The sequence below is a fragment of the Cydia fagiglandana genome, chromosome 11, assembly GCF_963556715.1.
Source record: "Cydia fagiglandana chromosome 11, ilCydFagi1.1, whole genome shotgun sequence".
Taxonomy (NCBI): Eukaryota; Metazoa; Arthropoda; class Insecta; order Lepidoptera; family Tortricidae; genus Cydia; species Cydia fagiglandana.
In genome coordinates, this window is record NC_085942.1 from 14,702,511 (window position 1) to 14,726,513 (window position 24,003).

At 37.9% G+C, this 24,003-nt stretch overlaps 1 protein-coding gene and 1 long non-coding RNA gene across 2 annotated transcripts in view; both read right to left on the bottom strand.

Moving 5' to 3' along the window:
• LOC134669094 (uncharacterized) overlaps nucleotides 1-24,003 on the bottom strand; it is a 272,403-nt gene that overhangs the window by 213,157 nt on the left and 35,243 nt on the right. The window lies entirely within an intron of this gene.
• On the bottom strand, nucleotides 5,791-13,887 carry LOC134669106 (uncharacterized). The gene is made up of 3 exons (XR_010098857.1): nucleotides 13,413-13,887; nucleotides 10,893-11,081; nucleotides 5,791-8,056 (listed from the first exon to the last, which is right to left on the bottom strand). It is a non-coding gene; the product is annotated as an uncharacterized LOC134669106 (long non-coding RNA).

A 24,003-nucleotide genomic window follows, 5' to 3' on the forward strand; every position in this document is an offset into this window, starting at 1 on the left:
ACAATACCCGTCAAATATAATCAGCCTTATGACTATAAATCCCATTAGAACTGTATTAATAACTATTATAAATGTGTAAGTAATTCTGTCTGCCTCTTTGTCACCTTTTCATGGCTATACAACTGAACCGCTTCAGGTGACATTTGGCAAGAAAGTAAATTCCTTGAATTGTTTTATATTATGAAGCGTAGTTCTCTGAATAAGGGACGGGAAATAACTTCAGTCCCAATCTCACGCTTGCGTGCCGACTAACATGGTACGGACTGTGCTAAGAAGGTTTGATCGTGTGTTCTGAGGTGTGTTCTTAGATACATTCGACGTCAAAGATATGGTTACACTTTTGCACCTTACTCCTTTGTAATAAGACGAAAAGTGTAAACATATTTTTAACGTCAACTGTACCTACAGAAAGTACGTTAATTGTCGTCGTTTAAGGCAAACCAACGTACATCCTTATCGATTCGCACCAAAATCATGGTATGCTTCCAAAGTTGGCTTGGCACCGACTTCAAACATATCAGTTGGTAACGCATAGACTTAAAATGGATAATATTTTATTTCATCCTTTTTGAAGTCGGTTTTCTTTTTTTTGTAAAAAGTTTTATCTTATACATTTCATCTCTTAATGTCCAGTCACAATGTGTGGCATCAAATTTGATGCAAGTGGATTCTGCCGCACACCGCCACATTGAATTTGTGAAAGCCATCCGTAACAAGCCATACGTCAACAGGTTTATTTTAGCTATTATAATCCGTTTGTTTCATTCTATTTTTCGATGAGGTAAATTGTAGCTCTCACGTGGTACCACAAAATTGGTCGGACACAGGAACCTGCCAACACAGGATTTGGCCGACCACTTTTTTTTTTACTGTCCTCAAAGGCAGCTATAGTACCATACAAGTTTCATACGATTTTTCGATAAAAAAAATTTGATGATTTTTTTATAATTTTGGTCGGACTGCAAAAACTGCCAGGTTAAGGTGAGGCCGACCAAGACATACGTTAACAGGCTTATTTTAGCTATTATAATCCGTTTGTTTCATTCTATTTTTCGATGAGGTAAATTGTAGCTCTCACGTGGTACCACAAAATTGGTCGGACACAGGAACCTGCCAACACAGGATTTGGCCGACCACTTTTTTTTTACTGTCCTTTTGAGGCAGCTATCGTACCATACAAGTTTCATACGATTTTTCGATAAAAATTTTTGATGATTTTTTAATAAATTTGGTCGGACTGCAAAAACTGCCAGGTTAAGGTGAGGCCGACCAAGACATACGTTAACAGGCTTATTTTAGCTATTATAATCCGTTTGTTTCATTCTATTTTTCGATGAGGTAAATTGTAGGTCTCACGTGGTACCACAAAATTGGTCGGACACAGGAACCTGCCAACACAGGATTTGGCCGACCACTTTTTTTTTACTGTCCTCAAAGGCAGCTATCGTACCATACAAGTTTCATACGATTTTTCGATAAAAAATTTTTGATGATTTTTTAATAAATTTGGTCGGACTGCAAAAACTGCCAGGTTAAGGTGAGGCCGACCAAGACATACGTCAACAGGCTTATTTTAGCTATTATAATCCGTTTGTTTCATTCTATTTTTCGATGAGGTAAATTGTAGCTCTCACGTGACCCAATAAATCTGGTCGGACTGCAAAAACTGCCAGGCTAAGGTGAGGCCGACCACTTTTTTTTACTGTCCTCAAGGTCAGGTATCCTACCATACAAGTTTCATTCTATTTTTCGATGAGGTTTTTTTTGATGAATTTTTGTCCAACGTTTTTGCCATTTGTACAAAATCTGCCAGGTTAAGCCTAGGCCGACCAAGTGCGTTGGAAGCTACTAAATGTCAGGTACCTCTACAGGGTAGGTATATTCTATTTTTTGATGAGGTTTGTTTCATGCAGCCGGCCACCGGACTATTATTAAACGTCAAAACTTCTATGAAATTATGACGTATAAATAACATTTGCACTAGTTGCACTGCACTGCTTATAATGCTATCAAAATCATTGCAGAATTTTCTTGGTCTAACTCTATTCATTCACCAGTCAAGCTAACATGTAGATACAGGGTCAACCAAAACAGCCAAAAACGCGAGCGCAGCGAGCCCCAAATTTTTTGTTGACAATATCGCAAGGCTGGGTATCGATCTTCACCTGGGCCTAAAAGTCTGAAGTGCCCCCGTGAGGGGAACTTTCATGTGGAGTCAAAGCCGTGCTTCAGGCTTCAGGATAAGTAGTTGAGCACAGACTCCAACCTTCGGTCGGACACTAGTTTTGTGTGAGGAGAGAGATTAAACAACGATGCTGGCGGAACCGACGCTTCTATGACGTTACAAATACAAACCCGTAACGGTTCTTGCGGCCCTCAATTTACCGGATTTTTCTTTGATTTACCGGTATTATTGATTGACATTTCGGGCTTTTACCGATCAGCATCGGTAAAACTTGGGGTTTTCCGGTAAATCCTAGGTTTTACCGTACTTCGGGCTTATGTACAATTAAACGACGCATTAACACGGCAGGTGCACTTCGCCCCCCTCATCTTGGCAATGGCCGCGTAAAGCATCATCATCAGGCCTTTTATATATTTACAGATGATTAAAATAATTAAGCAGCATCTGTGATCTAGCGACAGGACCGCTCGTGGCTATATTATATATGACACAATTTTTGAACGGCATAATCGTCCACATTTCTGTCAAGTAATACGAGGGTCCGCACCAGGGATGTTGCGAATATTCGCATCCGCATCCGCGGAACATCCGCATTATTTTCAACATCCGCATTCGCATAAAATCGATGCGGAGCATCCGCATGATGCGGATGTCGACCAAGTAGGTACCTAACAGGAACGTATTAGAGACGGCACCGCTGGCGTAAGTGTAAAGGCTCCAGTACACAGTGGTCAAGGATGGTCCATGCCAAGCCATGCTTTGCAATGCGCAACAGTAGGCCTATATCACGTAGGTGTTCACACAATGGTGCATCAAAAAAAAAAAAAAAAAATTGCAGGCTCTGATTCATATAAATCTATAATAAACTGATAAGTCTCTTCATTGCTCCACAATGATGACATTTTGTGCTATTAACATTGAATCAAGCGGTCAAAAATTCAAGAAACTAAACAAACAATGGCGACTGTGTGAACACCACAGGCCACGGTACGCCACGATTCCTTTGAAGTGTGCCAAAAAACCGACAACTCCCCGATTGCTCACCACGGCTGATACAACTGACGGCAGTCGTCCGCCATTGCATACCATAGCATAGCCCCCTGTACACAATGGCCAGGGTGTGGCATGGCCCATCCTTCACTGTGTACTGGGGCCTTTAGGTAATTTCGTCATTATATATAACGAAATCGTCTAGATCCCGAAAAACCGGCCAAGTTATTGTTTATTAAATAAAACACACCTATGTGACGTCCCACAGGTAAAGGTACCTTATGGCGGTTGGCGCTTACGCTATTATTAACGCCGCTCCAATATTATTGCGGCGCCATGCGACGTAAGCGCCAGCCGCCATAAGGTACCTTTTGCCGTGGAACGTCACCTATATTCTTGTTCAAATACTAAACGGTTCGTTTTTTTTAAATAAAAAATACTAAATATGTAACATTTGACGTTTTTTGAGTACCAAATCTTGACATCCGCATCCGCATCCGCGGATGTGAGGCTTTAAATATCCGCATCCGCGGATGTCATAAAAAATCTGCATCCGCAACATACCTGGTTCGCATTAAGGCGACCCTCATCGCACATATATGTCTTATTGCTCGTTTTCGGGCCAAGTCTTGAAACCAGGACCTAACATTGGTTACGCGACCTCTTAAAAGGTGTTCTTCCACTCAACGCGGTGTGTTGCTAGGTCTTTCCATGAGTTGCAGTGCTTTATTGTTAAACGCAATCATATTACGCTTTACGCAGTCTTTAAAGCGGAGTAATGACGTCTTACGTTGCACTTGCCTAATAGCACTGTCCATTCGTTAAACATGCCCTAGCCGCCGCAAACGTCTCTGTTTGAGTAGCGCGGTCTCAGATTATAAGCGCGGTGATACTAGGAAGCTTAGCAAACTCCAGCGCACTTTCGTTGGTAACCAGTAACCCTGTCTTTCCATGTTATGTTTACTATACCATACCTACCTACTCCGAAGGCAGCGCACGTGGAAGGTGTTAATTAAGTCTTCGTTCCTGATTAGCTTACGACGTCCAGGTTTCGGCCCCCTACAAGAGTATTCTCTAAAGACACAAGTTTGGTAGACAGTTATTATGGTCTTTGTCGTAAGGTGTTTGTTATTCCATACGAGTACTCTTGCATATAGCCCTTCGGTTTGCATTATAAGAATTCAGCTGTGACCCAGTTACACCTATACAAACTCTTTAGATAGAAATAGGTTTTTTTACCTTTTATTTTAGCATAGGTTTTTTTAACGTAGTATATAGTTCCCTACGGTAAGTACCCTAAAAAGGGCAGCAAAATTAAGCCTACCAAAAATAAACGAAGTATTAAACACATTGGCTGCCCACCATCCTTCACCTAAAGTGTATCTCCCACGCCCCTTACAAATTTAGTGATCCCAGCATCTGACTATACATTTATTACTGAGGTCAATAAAGAGGTAACGAGCTTTCGATTCTACTGGTGATGCTCATGGGCACACAGAGAAGATTACGTGATCCCAACGGTGAAGTTCAATGTTCATGGCAGCCAACGTGTTAAAAGATTAGCCTGCCAGGCTTTCCAGTTATATTAGGCTATATTGGTGTGCATATAAGTGAAACAACGACATATGTGCAACGTCTTGTAATATATTGATAATGATAGTAAATATATTTATGGAAGCATAGATTAAGTACATTTAATGTAGGCAATGACTAATGACATTCATTTATACAAATTAATAATAAAAATATCATTTAAAGTATATACTTAGTAAATAGCACTTTTCGTGCGTATGTCAAAAGCTTAAAGGGCCATGTACTGTAAAACGTTGTACGATACACGTGCGAATAGGTAATTTGCAAATCGTGTGGATTTATTTTCGTGTTAATTTATCGCCACTCGTTCGAATTTCCTCTTTTCCGCACTTGTATCGTAAATAACTATTCGCCGCCTCTTTCAATAGCACTTGAAAGAGGGTTCTATGAGGTTCATGTTGTTCTAACTAAACAGTGATAGTGATACGTTTCAGCATTAGAACATTATATTTTTCACCACACCTACTCGGAAAGGCTTTCTTAGCACTTCAAAAACTGATAGCAAAGTTGCATTTTATTCACATGTGAGGCAAAGTAATCAAATGCAAATTTTGAGTTGTTTTCTTATGTTTGCTGGTAGAACTGACTTTTATGATGATTTTGGATGATAAATATTTAATAGGTAACATTAATTTGGATTTGATTTTGTTTGATATTTTACATTTAATATTTGCTTCGGGTCGGTGTGGTGAAACATTTTGTGTTTCACTCGGGAGCAAATTTTGTTTAACCCTCGCGCTTTGAAACCCTCGCAACGCTCAAGATTCCATTTTTTTAACCACTCGCTACGCTATCGGTTCAATTTTGGAATCTTTCGCTTGCTCGGGTATCAATATTAGCACGAGCGATTGAACAACAACTTTGCCCCCGAGGGAAACAGATAACTGTTACTGCGGGGCGCGGGCGGGGGCGGGGGCGGGCGCGGCGGGCGGGGGCCTGACACTGGCTGTCGACATGAATCGCGAATATATAACATGTTATATGTTTACCATACCATAATATTAGAATGCTGCAAGTGTAAATATGCTTAACAAATTATTTAAAAATATTAATCAATAATTATCATGATAGTATTAAGGTTCAAATCTATGTAACGGCTCATACGAGTTAACATGTTTTGGTAATGTATTTAGGACGATCGACCACCTCGATGTAGACGAGTTGAATCTTAATACTATCACGATACGGGATACGGATTTAAAGGACATTGTTGCTTTAGCACGTGGCTAGGTATAATAGAGGTAGGTACGGGAGCTAAACCGCCCGTAGGTATAAAAGAAATAATGGTTTTTGTTAAAAGCTTAGGGTCTTAGGCGTAAAAATAAGGCATAGGTATATACTATAATAGTAGATGCAAATAATCCAATTAGCTCCAGGATGGTAGTGTAATATGTGGTTCGTATACTTCGTATGCGTGCATGTGCCTCCATCAATTGGTTGAACAAGACAGATTCGAACTGTCGACCTCCGTCTGTGGTGATGTGAAGAGCATCAAGCATGCCAAACCGAGAAATCTACCAAAACCAAACCAATCTACTAAAAGTTTGCAAAGCTCACCGTTTCTACTACTGTTTTAACATTGTTCTATTGATAAATTACTTGGCTATCGGCTACCATAGTATTTGCGGATTCCTGAATTCGACGCCACTTTTATTCTACACGTCGTGAAAAATATTGCGGCGTCGATTTTGGCGTCCTTTGTGTGACGTAACACAAAAAAAACACATACATTTTCTTCATTTTGTGTTACATTCTTTCATATTTTTGTGAATATTCCATTGTGTTACCTACACTTTTTTGCAATTCACTCGTTTACGGGTTTTACTAGTGCTGCACTCTGGCAACAGAACATTGTATTCTCTATCGCCATAATTTGTGACGTTTTCAACCAAAAGGTTAACATTGTCGGTTGTCGACGAGGCTGATTTCAAATTGAAGCTTTATGGAAATAGCGCCTTATTGACAACAGATAATAAGAACCCATTTGGTTGAAAATGATACATTTGTCCCTATTAACATAATTTAGCCATAATTTCATGAAAGCATTTTTCAGCTTTAGATGTGCATATGCAGTCATGCACATCTAAAGCTGTAAAATACAGACTTATAATTCGAAATGTAATAAGTGACTTAGGAACATATTCCGATTGATCAAACTTTAATTATTCTATGTGCGGCAATTAGCACTGTACGTAAATACATACCTATTTCGAAAATTTAACCGGCCATATGTAAGTACTTACTGCAACTACAAAACGTTGTGCGAATAGTTAAGGTGGTTCGCTTTCCATACAAAAAACAATTGCGTTATATTAAGTAATTACACACTATTAGGTACTTATGTAATTGTTTTTTTTGTATGGAAAGCGAACCACCTTAATTGCCAACGAGAGGCGATAAATTGAAACACGATCTATAGGTCAGGAAATGAATGCTCAAAAAACGTTGTAGAGGGAAATGCTAGGAACACAGTTTTTGACTCCGTAACTTTGTTTGGACTATAACTAGTCTACCCCCCAGCACCGGGGCTACAGCCGGGGACTTTTGATATGTTCACCTCCTAACTAGTCCAAACAAAGTTACGTAGTCAAAAATTGTGTTCCTAGCATTTCCCTCTATAACTTCTTATTGCTTGGCCTACTAAGGGAGTTCTACTTTTCGAACATGTATGTTTGGGACTGCTTCTAACTCGACCTAGCAGAGATACTATTTTCTTGCGCATGATTGCCAGAAAACTTCTAGCTTCGCAAAACATGCCAGATGCACTACATCTACGAGGTAAGCCCAACAGCATTCTGAATGCATTGTTATACTGCACTTTTAATGCATCGTAGGCTCGCTTCGTATAGTTAACCCACAGGCCACTCGAGTAAAAGGAATGGCAATATGCTCTAAAGAGCGTTGTACCTTGACATTACTGATATTATTAACATAAAAGGTTTACATTTGCTCCATGTGAAGCTGTTGGAGGAAAGAAAATAATAAAACTCATGAACTTTCCTTTTCAATATTTTACTGACAGGTGAATAGGTTCTAAAAATGTAGTGCAATTTCCTTTACCTTCGTATTTTCACGGATACGTCCGAACGTCTCATATATGCTACTTGTATTTCAGTCAATACAAACAGTACTGAGGCGAGGTTGACTAAAGTAGCTTTTATACCTAACTATTCGTATCTTCCCCTGCAATTGGCGACTCACACGAAGACGTCAGTCGCCCGAGGCGCGCGACGCACGTCCGGCGCCGGCGACTCAGCAGAGACTCATTCTGGCTGCTTGTATCAGCTCCTGAAATTTGAGAATAATTATATTTAGAATATTTGTTTAAAATGATTTTATCAGTGCAACATGAACTTTAATTCACTTTCATAACTTTCCTGGCTTATTTTATATAGGCCCCACATACATAGATGTCGCTAGAAATAGGTACGTAACTTTTCTGAAAACCTAAATGTTAAATGTTTTAAAATTATGGCTGCTTATATGACCTTGTATTATCGTAGTTTATATAAACTGATATGTCGTTTTTACAAACACTCCCTCAGTGGACTTGTTGTACAAAGTAGCAACAAAGGTCTTTTAAATTCTGAAAGTGTCATTACGGGATTGTCCATATGAGTATGACACCAACGAAACGGCCAAGCCGTACTGTTTGACCAAGATGTTGGCTTTATACTGTTAGAGCTTATAAAGTTAGGAATGACAGAGTAAAAGTCTTGGTACCTACTACGGGATCTGATAACTTTTTTAGTGTAAAAGCTTTATGCAACTAGTCTTGGCAACACTTTACATTAAATGTTTTCGTGGGTTGTTCTAACCTCAAAAGTAGTAAGGTTGTCTGGAAGAGATCGCTTTTTAGCGATAAGACCGCCTGTTGTTTAATCTCTTCTTCCTGTATTATTTGTATTGTTTTCTGTAATGAGGTGTGCAATAAAGAGTATTTGAATTGTATTGTAGTACCTATACTGTAATTGAGGTAATCTGAAAAAAAAACCGGCCAAGTGCGAGTCGGGCTCGCGTTCCAAGGGTTCCGTATATTACACAATTTTTAACAATCAGTGCCGGATTAAGATATTTTGATGCTTTAAGCATTTCTAGACCATGGTGCCCCCTCTCCCTAGGGTCATCAAGATTACATTGATTTTTTTTGGTAAATTGAGAGAAGTTCAATGCCGCATTACAGCTGAGAATGGAAATCAGTCACATCATTTTATCACGAAAATTGACAGTGCCGTTGCAGTAATGTTGCAACAGATTACCTAATACTGCTGCAGTCGCCACCCGAATGTCACACCTTTATCATATCTAAGAAAGTGATTGAAACGCGAGCGAAGCGAGCGCGAAAATTTTTCGATATAAAAACGCAATATGATAGACAGTTGTACATTTTTACTTTTAGTATGGAAATCAGTCACATCATTTTATCACGGAAGTTTTAATCATTTTTTGTCATTTTATTTGCGATAAAAAAGGTTATATACAAGTTGTTTCTGTAAAATTATACATTTTTAAGTCCCATCTTTCTTAACTGACTATGCAGCATGCAAATTTTAGTGTAATATATACCTAACTTAACCTACTTAAACTAGTTTAATACAAATTAATTATCAACAACAATAGAAATAAAAATACACTGTCAATTATGAAATAATAATATATCATGTATCTATCTCAAACAAAACCACTTCAATTAACATAATTTAAAAACTAGATTGTTGATTTACAAGGTATTCATTAATAGAATAAAATGTCGAAGACAGCAGCCATTGAAAAAGTGCTCTTTTAAATTTACTATTGGGCAATTCTCTTATGTTGTTGGGTAACTTATTAAATATATTGACACACATAGCATAACAATTTTTCTTAAAAGTGGCAGTTCTTTGCATTTTATTTATGACCAGCCTGTTAGTGTTCCTAGTATTTCTTAGGAATACTTCGTTGGCTGTTTTAAACAGGTCTATATTTAACTTAACTAAGTTGACAGTACTTTGCAACAGAGTAATGTTGCTGCAGTCGTCACCCGAATGTCACCTTTGTCATACCTTAGAAAGTTATTGAAAAGGCGAGCGAAGCGAGCGCGAAAATGTTTCGATATAAAAAACGCAATTTTACTTTTAGGCCGAACCAGGCCCGAATCCTGGCATTTTGGTGCTCCCCCCTGAACGTGGTGCCCTAAGCACGTGCTTGTTTTGCTTATTGGTTAATCCGGCACTGTTAACAATGTATTGTTTATGTGAAACGTGAGTGAAATCTAACACTTTAAACTCTCGCGTTTTGTACATATATTTAATTACACAAACGGGTCTACCGCGTTTGGACGCGCGTTTGGTTGGCGTTTGTGGGTTTGTTGGGACGTCAGTCTTTCCGTGACCACAGCTAGTGCAACTCAGCTGAAACGTCGGAATTAAAGGTAAAAACAATGAAATTATATCGCGGTAGACCCGTTTGTGTAATTAAATATGTGATTGAAATCTCTTTAAAAAATCCGTAGGGGTCGGATCTAAAACTGTAATTAAGTCCGACTCACGCTTGACTGTACATTTATAATAGGTTTTCCTGTCATCTATAGGTATAGACCTATTTTATGTATTTTTTTCAAAATTTTAGACTTAGTAGTTTCGGAGATAAAGGGGGGGGGGGGAATGGTCATTATTTGCCTATTTTCTTGAATAACTTCTAAACTGTTTATTCGAAAATTATAAAAAAAATATATTTGAGATCCTTACAATAAGCTCTTTAATTTGATATGTAACATGATATAATTTGAAATTTTTTTTTTTAAACTATTCATTTACCCCCCAAAAGTGGCCCCCATGTTTAAAATTAATTTGTTTACGTTACATGTCCATATTTGGGTCACAAACTTACATATGTGTACCAAATTTCAACTTGATTGGTCCAGTAGTTCCGGAGAAAATCGGCTGTGACAGACGGACAGACAGACAGACAGACAGACTGACAGACAGACGCACGAGTGATCCTATAAGGGTTCCGTTTTTTCCTTTTGAGGTACGGAACCCTAAAAAGGACTATAATTATTAAAATCATTTAAATTAATTAAGGTAAATGCTAAAATAAGCTCTTTCAATCCTTCAACTCTTGCACTTGTGCATTCTCTACTTACAGAAGTTTTGTACAGCAGAATAAGCGAATCCATGTAGATGTAGTGTAGGGACGCTCGGCAGGAAGCAGGTGGGCTGTCGATCACGTGTTGCGTTCATTCAGCCCAATTCCCTAGAGTTGGAGCTGCAGCTAGGTTACTGTCCCGGCGGCATTAAGTGCCACACCATTCTCCTCGAATCTTCTTGTTTTCCTGCAGAACAGAAGAACATCTTTAAGTTCGTTTTCTTTCAGTGTGTCTTTACCGAATGTATTATATCGCGGTGCCGCATACATGAATTACATGATAAGTTCGCCTTTGTACTAATGATGTGTGTTCTTTCATGTTTTATGTTTCTTTTTGTACAAGGACTATACCAAACAAATTTAAGAATATCCACAGATGGCTCAAAAACAAATGAAGGGACCGGATGTGGTGTCTTCTCGGAGGACCTGAACATATACATCTCAAAACCCCTGGGTTACACTGGGAACACAATACGGGATTCCAAGCTGAATGTGTAGGAATAATGGAAGCTTGCAAAGCGATAAAAAGACGAGAAGTAAAACAAGAAAATATACTAATACTGTCAGACAGTAAATCAGTACTGCAAGCACTAGGTAGCTACAAACTTACATCGGAACTCATACTTGAATGACATCGAGGCCTCACTGAAGTGAGCAAAGAAGGCACCAAAGTAACAGTATAATGGATAAAGGGGCATAGTGGATCAAGAGGAAACGATGCAGCGGATGAACTGGCCAGGAAAGGTTCAGAAACCAGCTTCACAATAAGTTGTTGTTGTCCTAAGGCACCCCAGAGGTGCAAAGGGCCTTCACAAGCTCGCGCCACGCCTTCCTATCTTCAGCGACCACTCTGGCCTCGCTCCAGCTCAACCCGACCGCTCGTCGTTCATTTGTGACGGACTGCTGCCAAGAGTGTCACAATAAGTACTGGACTAAAATGAACACCTGTAGGCAGACCAAAGAACAAAACTACAAGCTTACACCAAAATATTACTAAAAACACCCAGACACGTTTTACGATTACAGTGAGTTTTTTAATATTCCACTAGTAATTTAATAATTAATACAGGCGTGACATTTGTATAGTACCGATATAAATTACATTCTCATTGTTAATAATAATTTCGATATATTGCAAATTTTAACGATTAATTTTATTTATATAATTTGGATTATGTTTACAGGTATATGCACATAGAATACTAGACCAATACTAGTACTTATATGGAAAAAAAGACATGTAACAAATTGTTATCAATAAATTTTTCATTTCATTTCATTTCATTCATTTCATTTCATTTCACACCAACTACGCAAAATAGTAGGATTAATCACAGGTCATAACAGACTAATCCAGCGGTCGGCAACCTTTTAGCAGCCAAGGACCAAATAGTAGTTACCGAAGTTGATGCGGGCCGCACTTTGTTAATATTTATGACTTTATCAGACATTGTTGTTTGTCAATATTACATACAAAATAGCCTAGGAGGCACGCGGGGTGCAAGTGAGAGGTTCGCGGGCCGCTTGTTGCCGACCGCTGCACTAATCAAACACCTACATAATATGGGTAAAACAGACAGCCCCATGTGCAGAGTGTGCATGGAAGAAGAAGAAACAGTAAAGCATATTCTCCTACACTGTAGGTAGAAGGTAGAAGTATACAGGAACCAATACCTAGGGACTCCGTGCACATTGAAGGAGGCAGTTAGCGACCTGAAGACACTGCTAGGTGTCATGGAGGAGCTGGGGCCACCCCATAAACACAATTTTTTTGCTCTTAAGTAGTAGTTTTTGATGGTGTTTGACCCATTGATCAGTGACCCAGTCTCAGTTTTTCTGATAAACAGCTGTCTTAATGGACTCACCAATATGTTTTGCAGAAACCTCCACCTTGTAGCATACACCTTGTTTTCTCAGTCAATCTCAATATAAATAAATATATTGGGACATTTTTACACAAATTGACCAAGTCCCACGGTAAGCTCAAGAAGGCTTGTGTTGTGGGCACCCAGACAACAATATAATTATTCAATATACAAATATCTGTCTCATCAAACAAATAAATTCCCTAACCAGGATTTGAACCCAGAACCATCAGCTTCACCGGCAGGGTCACTAGGCTAGGCACCCACTAGGCCAGACTGGTTGTCAAATATAACCAAGATATTCTTTTGAACAAACTGCCATGTCACTGCTGGTTTCAATCTGTGCCCTTCATAATCTACATACTTACTGCTGTCTGTCTCTCATGCAGTCTAAAAAAATTAAGTGTGGGGTACAAACTTTGTGTCGGTCGAAAGTCGAAACCCTCTTGCCTTATCTCCTGATCCACCTTTCAATACTGGTCATCACTCAAGTAATTTTCCAAATTTCTGGGAATACTTCTAGCTCGAGACAGAGGTTAAATATGTGCCATAGCGGCTCCGCCAGCACCATGCTGTACAGTCCATACGCACGAGGGAATACCATGCGGACACGAAGATTTTTTTAGCTTAAGTTGTTGAATTGCGGCACTTACCTCCAACTTCGGCTTCTCCATTAATTAATATTTTTTCAGTACCTCGTACCTCTACTGAGTCTACTGTTTCTTTTATTAGAATTCATTTTATTGTATTTGTAAACCAACAAGTGTCAATACAATACTGTCAATGTCACTGAAAGATGGCACTAGAAAAAACCGATTATTTTTAAATTGTCAAGAGCTAATGTCAGAACGTCCCTACTAATTTTGACAGCTCCCTTAAAAAAAAGAATCTCTCTGGTTTTTGGCTTCCTATTATTGGGTCGTACATTATTGGGTCGGGCTTTCTCGACCTGTACCAATAATGCGCAGCCCAATAATTGAAAGCCAAGGGACTCAAATTATTGGACGCGAATTATGGGGTCGTACATTATTGCCCTGTGAAAAGAGTGGCTTCGTATTATCGCCCCGGACCAATATTGCGCGGCCCGAGAATGCTCAACCCAGGAATGTACAGCCCAATAATACGCGTCCACCATGGACGCCTATTATTGGGCTGTACATTCTTGGGTTGAGCATTATTTGGTCGTACATTAGTGGCTCCCCAAAAATTGTCAATCAGGAAAATGGCGGGCGGAATCCTATCCTATTACGGTGTTGCCATGTATACAATAATAATAAAAAAGTTAATAACCATCGACAATTTATTAAAAGATTCTACACTGTCGGACGGATTGTTTTCCCACGCAAGCTTATCAAAAGACCGGGATCTATAGGCCCGTGAAACCCAAAATCTCGGGTTAACAACGTTTTCGGGACGTAACTGCAATACTCGTGTATTTACGGCTTAAAAGTCTATAACAGAATTAAAAAAAAACAATTGCGTTGTTTTTGGTCTATTCGCATTTTTGTTTATGATCGCGATGTTGGAGTTGTTTGACTCCCATTGATTCATAATTTTCAATAAAATTGCTTTTTTATTGAATTAAAGTGACTATATTTATATACCGTGAAGACATAAAAAACTTTAATAGATAGTTTAAAGCCGTAAATACCAGTGTTACTTCGACGTGCATTTTAAATTAAGTTGAAAACCCTCCTGCCGGCTGTTTTTGCGCGTAAGTAGGTACTTTGATATTTTGATAAATTGAAATTGAATGTAACATTTGTATTCCACGTTTTCCCTAGATTCGATTACCCCCGACGTAGTAAACTATTCCAGTTTTTAATTTCTTAACTATCTATTGAACCTAAGCAGGCTAAGCATTTGCCTATCCTTTTGAGTGTCTTTGTTTACTTGTGTACTATTATTTCATTTCTGTGAGTAAAGCGTTTTTTTGTGTTGTATTTTAAGAAAACAATGAAACAAGTGTTACAATTTCGATTACGCTTATTTAGTTTTTCTAAAATCAGTTAAAACGTGTTAGATTGCCTACTCAATTTTCTAATCCGTTAAAGATCGCGCAATGTTATATAGGTAAGTAGTTACATATTTTTTATTACGGAGCCTTATTTTATGCTATTAAATACTTATATTACAAAAAAGTTTTTTAAATTCTGCATATTATTCCGTTTCATTTTAAAGCCGAAATCGTAATTTACCAAAATCACTATAAGTACACGAAATAGGGCTATAAAGGCCCCTTTATATTTACTCATTACAAAATCTTACTTTGAACTAGTTAAACATTGAAAAATAAAAAAAAACCTATTAAGTATAAAAATACCTACCTAATACCTGCCTAATCAATAATCATAATACCAATACCACATTGAAAAGTAAATACCTACCCAGAGTCTGTGCGGTGCGAAAAGAGAAGAGAGGTGGAATATATGGGGCCCAATACATTCCACGACACTTCTCTTTCCGAACAGACTGCTATCCACTCAAAGCAGTAGCACAGAATAAATAATAGTTCATACTATAATAGGTACAGAAGACTCACTCTCTAACAAAACGCTTCTGTTACGATCAGCGCAGATATGGGCGCTAGGTGGCGACAGCGCCACGCGCGGCTTATGGCAAACCCCAAAATTGGGGTCGAACGTCGAACGGATGTACTTTTAGCTACCTGTAGCAAAGCGCCCAAATCGCGGAGTGAGACACGCCTGGCAGTAGGTAAGTAACTTACGAGCGAATACAATACGTGGGTAACTTGGTTATTTTACGCAAATCCACGTTTGAACTTGAAACTACCGTAAGCTTCCTCAGTATTGCCTTGCATCGCCTTTCTCCGAGTATTGGGTATAATATACACCGAAATAGCTGTCTTTTAGATATTTTTAGGGTTCTTGCCGAAATGGCAAAATCGAACCCAATGTTTCTTAGTTTCTTCTGTGCGCCCGTCTGTTTGTGTATTCCGTATGTCACAGCCATTTTACTCGAAAACCATAAGATATTTTCAAGCCAGTTACTGTTTAACATGGTAGGCAAACACAAGCAAGGTTAAACTAAGATACTCTGTATCAAAACCACCTGGTTCTGTCACTGAACGACCTGTGCCCTGTTTATCAAAAGTTTGTAACTTGTAATACAAGTGGAAGTCCCTTTTTCACATCTTTTGTTAGAAAAGGACTTCCACTTGTATTACAAGTTACAAGCTTTTGATAAACAGGGCACTGACCTTAACGTACATTATTTGATTATGTAATGTTTTCATCTACCCTCAACTGGCCTAAGGAGTCATTTGAGGGTAGATTTTGTTTACTCTTATTTAAATATCTAAAGATACAGATGTTTAGATACCTGCATAGATAGTATTTCTGGTATTAGAAATTAATGCTGGATATACAATGACATACATTCTTATGCGTCAACTGGTAGGCCAGTGAGGCGACGCGGCGGCGCCTTGGTAGGCGCCACCCTTACAATCTTCCCCTTATAGGCGTGGTTAATTATACTTCATACATTTTGATACGAATCCTCATCACAACATAACGTAATTATTCGACTGTTGTCGAAACTATTGACCAGTTTGAGATAGTTTCACGGTGGATTTCAAGTTCAGTATGTGTTGTACGACTTTGGATCGAAATCTAGTTGAAGTTGATACCTAAAATTTAAGTTGCGTGCTGCCAAATCTTTAACCACTCCGTAGTCGTGTAATGGTTATAATAACTTTCTATCAACCTTCTGAGATATGTCTAAGACCTAAAGCTATCAACACTTAGGTACCTACATACTTTATATAGACATACATTGAACTAACAGTTCTACTTCCTACTTCTTATTAGAGTTATTAGCATCGATACATTATATATGAAAAATGAATGAATCAAAAAAGTTTGTGAAATAAAGTGAAATTGGTTGTTTATTCTACGGCTAGTCTCTCTACGTAAAGCAAGTACCGTCGCAGATGTAGTCAATTACTTTAGTCTTGATTTATTTTCACTGATCTTCCATTCCACTTTGCTGCAACGTAAACCTAAAATGTATTTCAATTCTATTATCTAACTTCGCAACCGAAATAACCGCGGAAGCGTTTGAAAATTCAACCGAACGCGATACCTGTCCGAATCGCATTTCAGAAATATAATATCGGCTTCTCTAAAAATATATCCGTTAGGAAGCGACGGCTTAAAGGCAACTTCACGTGTGATTTGTTCGATTCGCATTCCCCAGACGAAATTGGCCGGCGAACCGGCAAAACTGGGACAAGAAAGCATCGAGCATTTTACCCCAGATATTCCTGCGGTTCAATTACACAAAACTGCTGATTCGTCAATTAAAATAGTAGAGTCCCACGTAGTCACGTATGCTTTAGTACTTTGTCGCAGTAAGTCGTGATATGCCACGGCATATTGAAGATATCAATGCAAAAAATGACAAGGTGGTACGTATCCAGTATACATTGTCGTACATTGTAACTGGTGAGATGCGCGTGTCGCTTGTCCGTTAAGTTTGGTTGCGAAACCATCCAATTAAGAATACTTCCAGGAAACGGCCATAAGACTATTCTTACTTTTAGATGTGCCTCGAGACAATCAATTTAGACAGCTCTTATCAGAGTCTTCTAAACTGGATCTACAATGTATGTAATCTGCTACAATGTAAACATTATTTATTGTGTCTGACCAGCCTAGACTTCCTAGATTCTCGGTACCCTATGCTGTAGTAGCACACAGATCCGGTGGCTGCACTTTTTGTACTTTATTTAAATCCTGTAGTTTTGCTGATACCTAATATAGTATACTGTCCGTATTTTCATTTTCCAAAACCACGTCTGAAAGCCAAAACCGTCAATGCAACATTGTGGTTTCCATGTTTCGACTTTCATGTATTTCTGTTTGCCACTGCAAAGTTGCAAACAAAATTTAGTTTACAGTAAGCCAAGTTGTACCTACATATTTTTTTTACATTATTCTATTCGTTTCATTTTGGTGTTGTTCTAAGTCAAAAGCAATTTACTAACCACTAATATTAGCAATTCATGAGAAATACCGATTCCAATGACCTGGCGCCGTAAGCGACATAGAGACATATTCCGATAGTAATTTCATGTTATCAAACGGTTATAAATATGATGAATTCCATCATCACCAGCTGACAGATGACCGTTTGATAACTCTGCTCTTATTAACCGGCTTGAAAAAAAGGACGTTCTCAGTTTGACCCCTATTTGTTTGTATGTATGTATTAGGTATGTTTGTCCGCGATTATCTTACGATTGGCTTTCAGAAAACTCCTTGTACCTTTCCAAGTGCAGTATCTGTCACGATGTGATTTATATTTCATCTGTGCCTTGGGCGCGCCATAAAGGTGTGCGGGCGCATCGTCTAAATGTTGCGTTCGGAGAACACCCGCGTCCCAACTCGAAACGGTACTCTGATTCCGGTTCTAATTAAAGCGTAATGACTAATGAGTCACCGATCCCGTTCGTTGTTGATTTCCTTAATATTCGCATTATGTCTAACTGGCCGCGGCGTTGTCGGTAGGCTTATATGTACACTTGTACAGTCGCCGCCACATATATCGAAGCTGCCAAGGTGCTCAAAAATATCTGAACACGCACTCTGGCGCCTTGACAATAGAGGCGTGTCCAGATATTTGTAAGCACCGGCGGCCACTCCGATATATCTGGTGGCGGCAAACAAACAAACATTTTCAATTAAAAAGTTGTCAAACAATAAATAAAGAAATAGACAAAATCCGACTGGAACATAACATAAAAACTTTTTACAAAAAAAAGAAAACCGACTTCAAAAAGGATGAAATAAAATATTATCCATTTTAAGTCTATGCGTTACCAACTGATATGTTTGAAGTCGGTGCCAAGCCAACTTTGGAAGCATACCATGATTTTGGTGCGAATCGATAAGGATGTACGTTGGTTTGCCTTACACGACGACAATTAACGTACTTTCTGTAGGTACAGTTGACGTTAAAAATATGTTTACACTTTTCGTCTTATTACAAAGGAGTAAGGTGCAAAAGTGTAACCATATCTTTGACGTCGAATGTACCTAAGAACACACCTCAGAACACACGATCAAACCTTCTTAGCACAGTCCGTACCATGTTAGTCGGCACGCAAGCGTGAGATTGGGACTGAAGTTATTTCCCGTCCCTTATTCAGAGAACTACGTTTCATAATAAAAAACAATTCAAGGAATTTACTTTCTTGCCAAATGTCACCTGAAGCGGTTCAGTTGTATAGCCATGAAAAGGTGACAAAGAGGCAGACAGAATTACTTACACATTTATAATAGTTATTAATACAGTTCTAATGGGATTTATAGTCATAAGGCTGATTATATTTGACGGGTATTGTTACTACTTGGCTTGGCACCGACTTCAAACATATCAGTTGGTAACGCATAGACTTAAAATGGATAATATTTTATTTCATCCTTTTTGAAGTCGGTTTTCTTTTTTTTGTAAAAAGTTTTTATTTTTCCATTTTTAGTTTTAACGCATTGTTAAGAGCGCGACGCATGAATGAAAAACAACATCATGATTAACACTAAATTCGTGTATCTACTTTAATAAATATATAATCAGGAATTTTCTCGAGTCCGTCTGGGAAATTACAATTCCTGTCAATACACTAAATCCATCCTCCGCCCCGCCACTGACCCAATCTCTCAACCCCCCCGATCACTCTACCTCACAGCGTATCAACTCCTGATCCATGTACCCCTCGGCCCTGAACCAGCAGCCCTACAACCACCATTACCCGACCCCTTTATCCCCGACCCCTTAACTCCTAACCCTAACCCCCGATCAGTAGCCTTACCAGCTTTCCAAGAGTTTGACATTGATTTATTCGCTAGCGTGTGTGTAACTTACTTTCTTTGCATCTCGCTCGTATTGGCATATTAGTGCGAGCGAGATGCATAAAAAGTTAGTTACGAAGACGTTAGCGTCGCTAACTTAGCGAATATGTCAATGTCAAACTTGTGGTACGGCTACACTTGCACTACATCAAATTGGCGGTGTTCGGAAGCAAATGCTTGAGTTACTTTAGAAAACACCGAAATCACTTTACACGTGCCTTTAAAAACTGAGGAGTTCCCTCAGTTCCTCATGGATTCCATCATCATACCAGAACCAAAAATAATACGAAAACACCTAGGAGGCAACTCCTTCCAAACAAAAAAAGAATTACTCAATTCGGATCACAGGTGCCGGAGTAATCGCTGAACATATTACATTTAAAAAATCATCATTATTATCATCAAAACAATCATCATCATCAGGTCTACTTCATCAAAGTGGTGGTTTTCGGGAGAAAATGCTCGAGTTGCTTAAGAAAACACCCAAATCACCATGCATGTGCCTTTAAAAATTGAGGAGTTCCCTCAATTCCTCATGGATCCCATCATCAGAACAGAACCAAATTAAAATGGGACCAACTCGGACGTAGTTCCTTTAAAAAAAAAAAGAATTGCTCAAATCGGACTACGGATGTCGGAGTAATCGGTGAACGTACTACATTTAAAAAATCATCATCATTATCATCAAAACAATCATCATCATCAGGTCTACTTCATCAAAGTGGTGGTTTTCGGGAGAAAATGCTCGAGTTGCTTAAGAAAACACTCAAATCACCATGCATGTGCCTTTAAAAATTGAGGAGTTCCCTCAATTCCTCATGGATCCCATCATCAGAACAGAACCAAATTAAAATGGGACCAACTCGGAGGTAGCTCCTTTCGATCAAAAAAAGAATTACTCAAATCGGACTACGGATGTCGGAGTAATCGGTGAACGTCCATAGAAAAAAAAAAAAAATAGCCACAACCGAATACAGAACCTCCTCCTTCTATGAAATGGAAGTCGGTTAAAAATACACATACCTACCAAAATTACATAGGAAAGGAACCTACTCTTTAAAAAAATATTCCAAGTTCTTCGTCCGTTAAGAAAAAATGACTATTTTTAAAATAGTATTTTATCAAATGTTTATTTGAATAAAAGTTATCTATCACCAAATATCACACCAACTTAGCAATGTCATTAAATATATTAAAAAAGATAGTTAGGTTATGGAAGTTCGACATTTTAATTTCCTATACTTCAAAACCAAGTTACAGTTTATAATGACTTTTCCATTTAGCACAATGTGTGTGTGTGTACCTACTAACATTAGTTGTTAGATTAAAATATGTCACTAACGAAATTGATCCTTTGTTGGTCTTGATTGTTTTAAATTAAAACATTGATACCTGAACTAAAATAAGTCATAAATACACTAACACCAAGTAACGTGTTCTCTTTTCATTTTCCGACGTTCACGAGGAACCGTGTAACATTTTTAATGCCGAATTTATGGGCGAGTTATAGGGGTAATCTTACACAACCCCGTATTACCGGCGACCTAGTTTAGCCAATACTGTAATCTGAAATCAGTGCATTAATGTTTGATAATAAATTGCTGTAAATGCACGCCTGTGCCGCTGTGTTTGTTCAATATTGTCCCAATTTCAAGCAAGCGCTTCGGGTTGAGTAACGACTACCTGATTCACGGCAATATGGGAGTCTGTTTTTATTATTCTTTGATCTGGAGATCCGTAAAACCTATGTAATTGTTGTGCCAGTGAGATGATACACTATTAAGATGCAGTTTAGGCTTACGGGTCTTACGGCTAAACGGTTGTTTATTAAACTAATCTAGCCTCTAGCTAGGCGGTAGCAAACATTCTTTTAACACATTAACGAATCATGTAACACTGAACAATGACTGACCTCTTTTTGACCAGCTAGATAATTGTCACCTGACACTGACATATCGCCGTACGTATCTTGGCCTACAATAACAATGCTACTGAATGCATACCTAGCGACTTGTCGACCCAAGTACCTTTACGATAAATTGTCGCTGTCAAGTGACAAGTTGGTAAAATAAGAGCCCGGTGTTAGCACTTGACATGTGAAGTCGACCCTCGCTAAGGTTTCCTGCCCGGTTTCGTAATATGACAGATGAATTCCTTATCCAAAGTTGGCAAAATATGAAAAGAAACGTAAGATTTTTACAAACCACTTAAGAGGTTTTCGGAAATAGCTGATGAATTGATTTGCATGATTACATGGAGCCTTAATCAAGCTAGACGTCAATGTGATTGTTTACTACGTCTCTTTACTACAGGATACCTTCATGGTTATTACGTTTTACAAATGACTCAAAGTGCGTTGCGTATAGGGTTGCCAACCGTATTATATTATACAGGGTGTAATTTTTTACGTGATACAAAATATGTTTTTCTAACTCCATAAACAACTAGCAATTGAATGCTCCTACTCTCGTTGAAATCAGACAATTTTATTTTTAATTTTTTTATTTTTTTTCGTGATATTTTTTGTACTTTTAAAGGATATTATGATATTAAAACAGCTTTAAAATGTAAAGTGAACTAAATTACTTTTCAAAGTAGCGTAAATCACAAGTCATTAAACATTTTTTGTGATTTATGCTACTTTGAAAAGTAATTTAGTTCACTTTACATTTTAAATATCTTATAAAGCTGTTTTAATATCATAATATCCTTTAAAAGTACAAAAAATATCACGAAAAAAAAATAAAAAAATAAAAAATAAAATTGTCTGATTTCAACGAGAGTAGGAGCATTTAACTGCTAGTTGTTTATGGAGTTAGATAAACATATTTTGTATCACGTAAAAAAATACACCCTGTATAGTATTGTACTATATTTTGGCTCTCTGTACTATATACTTTTGGAAAAATATATAGTACGCTAAAATACTATATTTCCGATTAAACGTATATTACACTCATGTTTAGTAATTTATCTAAAAGTACTATATATTTTTTAAATGTGCTATATTTTTGATTCTGGAAAATACTATATTCCATCAAAAAAAAGTTGGCAACCCTAGTTGCGTACCTTACCTACATTACGAAATAATTCAAATGTGTTCTCCCAATCTCAAATTCATCTGGATACCCTTCGTGGTTCTCGTTAAACATTCATCCCGTTATAGGTCGTAGGCCCAAATGAGGTGCTCGTCGAGTTTCCAGATTTAGCCGAACCCATTACGAACTATATGTGGAAGTGACGATATAGTTTGTTGAACTATGAAAGTTTGAGCGATGGCTCTAACGCTCTTAAAACATAACGACTAAAAAGCTAATCGTTTCGAACATTTTATAGATCAAAGTGACTACCTAAAGCTGTTAACTGGTACATGATAATTAATGCGATAACGTGTTAGAATAACAGTATTTGTTGACGTTACTAAAAATGACTCTTTATTTTTAACGTCGCCGCGAATAGGCTCACTGTTTAATATTTCACTGACTCGAAACAGGGCTGAGTTCAGACCCGTTTCATTCACCCTTAACTCCTAAAATAATGGCACAGATTGACTCTTGAAACTGAATGGTTCTATTGTAGAACTTCATCTATTAATATGCAATTGGCGGACTCCAATTGGCTAGCGGTAAATGAAAATCATTATCTCTTGAAACTAGAACAGAGGACGAAACTTGAATAGCGCGAGTTCTACACGATACCCTGAAATAAACCTATTCAACAATTCTCTCCTATGATGTATCTAATGTATTTTGAGACTTCAACACGAAGCTTTAAACAATTAGTGTTTTGATACTGCTTTAAAATTTTCATTAGTGGTTATAATATATACGTATGTTTATAACTTTGATATTTTTTGTGTGCTAATACACGTTTCGAATACATCAACATCAACATCAACATCAACATTTATTCAGCAAATAGGCCACAAGGGCACTTTTACACGTCAACATTGAATTTACATAAAAGCAAAAATAATAACATCAACAATTTTATAAAATAAAACTAACAATTCAATCTAACGTATTACAATTACTAAGAGATGTATATGGTCTCTTAATGTCGAATTACATACAAAATACAGATAAAAAAACACACACAAAAAATCTATAATATTTAGAGGTGTAAATGTCTCTAGGTGTCAGAACTATAAGATTATATAGTTTATCAAGTTATCCTTAGAGATGTATAGGGTCTCCAAGAGTCAATATCCTGTATGTATGTATGAACAAGAACATGTAATTTAGTGACCTTATGAGCCCCATAACGCATCATAACTTGTCGAATCAATGCTGTGCGTGCAATATGGCGGGACGCAATAAACTTTGTGTTAATCTCGATAAAAGAAAGCAAACATCTATCGGAGACATATAGT